The following is a 2,127-nucleotide window of genomic DNA, read 5'->3' as shown; positions in this document are numbered from 1 at the left end:
TTTTTGTCTTCTGAGCATGGAAAATCTTAAGTGTGAAATACAGAACATGTTAAGTATGGTAGTAATCATTGGTGTCACTCACTGATATTTCAGGTGGACTTCCATCCAGGCACACCATAGGGTTTACACTCCCTTCCCACCCTCCTGGAAGTGAATTTGCGTAGAGGTGACATGAGCTACTTCCCAATCAAAGCCTTTAAAACCTAGCAACAATTTGCTCTTCCCTTCACCTTATCACAAGGACCAGCAACACTTCACATGCGAAGGCTCCATCAGCTCCTCTCTGAGTGAAAACAGCTAGGACCAGAGCCCCCTACTTACGTGAAATGGGTGTATAACAAGTCCTTCAAAATAAATTTTTCCTAAGACACTGAGAGTTGGGCATTATTACCATAGCATAGCCTAGTGTATTTACTGATTAAAAATCTAATGTTCCTTTACTGATATAAGTAATTGTATTACTTTACAATGGCTGCTCTAACAAAGTACCACAGACTGGGTGGCTTTAAACAACAGAAATTTATTTTCTCACAACTTTTGTGGCTAGAAGTTGAAGATCAATGTGTTGCAGAGTTGGTTTCCTCTGAGGTCTCCCTCCTTGGCTTACAGAGGGGCCATGTTTTCCCTGTGTCTTTACATGGTCTTCTCTTTGTATCTGTGTTCTAATCTCTTCTTATAAAAACACCAGTCATACTGGACTTGGGTTCACCCTAACGACCTCATTTTAATTCAATAACCTCTTCGAGGACCCTGTATGCAAATACAGTCACATACTGAGGTACTGGGGATTAGGATTCCAACATGTGAATTTTGCAGGGACACAATTCAGCACATAACAGTAATGGTTCACTTGGCCTAAGGTGAATTATTTTGTATCACTTACCTCAAGACCAAGCAAAAATGAAAACCTTCAGAGTCACCTCAGTTTCAACCAGGGTCTGATAATTAATTTGACATAATGCCCCATGAGTATCTAAACCAAGTTACTTTATCTATCAGTTTGGGTCACAAAGACGTGGGCATTTGTTACTCTTCTTCATGGACCATCAATAAATATCCAATACTTGCATCCATCCAGATCCAAAACAACCACAGAAATGTGAATAATTAATCAAATAAAGAACTTTTTTTCATTTCATTTAATAGAATGTAACTTCTAGGAAAGCAAGGACCTCATTTTTTTTCTCTCTTTGAACAAAGATTGTCTCTGGAAGGTACTCAAATGAATAAATAAATGAATTTATGAATGAGAATTAAAAACCCAAAAAGCTGCCACTGAGCTGCTTTGCATTGCCTAAGAATATTAAGTATAACTTCTCCCAAGTGATACTTTAATCTGAGGACTAGGTATAAACATTAGAGATAATATGTCTTAGAGGAAACAGCCTTCTAGAATGTTAATACAAACACTTTCAAGAATTCTTATCTAATCCTACCTATCACTCCTTTTCTATCGATAATGGGTTGGATAATAACCAAGACTGTTGAAAAGATTAAAAGTAGGAGCACCTGGGTAGCTCAGTCGGTTAAGCATCCAACTTCAGCTCAGGTCATGATCTTGCAGTCCATGGGTTCAAGCCCCTTGTCAGGCTCTGTGTTGACTGCCTAGAGCCTGGAGCCTGCTTCAGATTCTCTCTCTCTCTCTCTCTCTCTCTCTCAGCCCCTCCTCCATTCACACTCACTCTCTCTCGCTTGTAGGGGGCTGCCAGAGGAGCTGCCTGAAGACAAGATATATGCCTTGACCAAACATCCGTCACCCACAGGGCAGAACCGCGTTATCGCTCCCAAATTAGGGCTGGAGACATCCAGTCTGGGATTTCTTATCGGGCCCCCAGGTGCTGGGCTGAAACTGCAGTTTCGGTTCCCCCCCTACCCTAAACCATTTGTTATAATCCCTTGACCCTGTTTCCTTAATAACTGACCTACGTCGACCACCTTGTTTCACGCCTTGTACCCTTTATAAGATGCTTGTGTTCTCTCAATAAAGGGGCTTGATCAGAGACTTTGTCTTGCCTCCATTCTCTGTGCTCCCTGCCCTACCCCATTCTCACCCCCTCCCTCAGGACCTGCTTCGACTAACCTGCGGGCCGGGTCACTTGCTCTCTCTCAAAAATAAAACAAACATTT

At 41.7% G+C, this 2,127-nt stretch overlaps 1 long non-coding RNA gene across 1 annotated transcript in view; it reads left to right on the top strand.

The window, feature by feature from the left end:
* LOC115287241 overlaps nucleotides 1–2,000 on the top strand; it is a 7,946-nt gene extending 5,946 nt beyond the window's left edge. Inside the window, exon 2 of the long non-coding RNA XR_003906362.1 lies at nucleotides 1,699–2,000. This is a non-coding gene — a long non-coding RNA (uncharacterized LOC115287241). The remainder of the gene's footprint in view (nucleotides 1–1,698) is intronic.
* Nucleotides 2,001–2,127: the final 127 nt, after the last annotated feature.

This window comes from Suricata suricatta, chromosome 3, assembly GCF_006229205.1.
Source record: "Suricata suricatta isolate VVHF042 chromosome 3, meerkat_22Aug2017_6uvM2_HiC, whole genome shotgun sequence".
Taxonomy (NCBI): Eukaryota; Metazoa; Chordata; class Mammalia; order Carnivora; family Herpestidae; genus Suricata; species Suricata suricatta.
The sequence above is the reverse complement of the archived record's forward strand: the minus strand, read 5'-3'. Positions and strand labels throughout refer to the sequence as shown.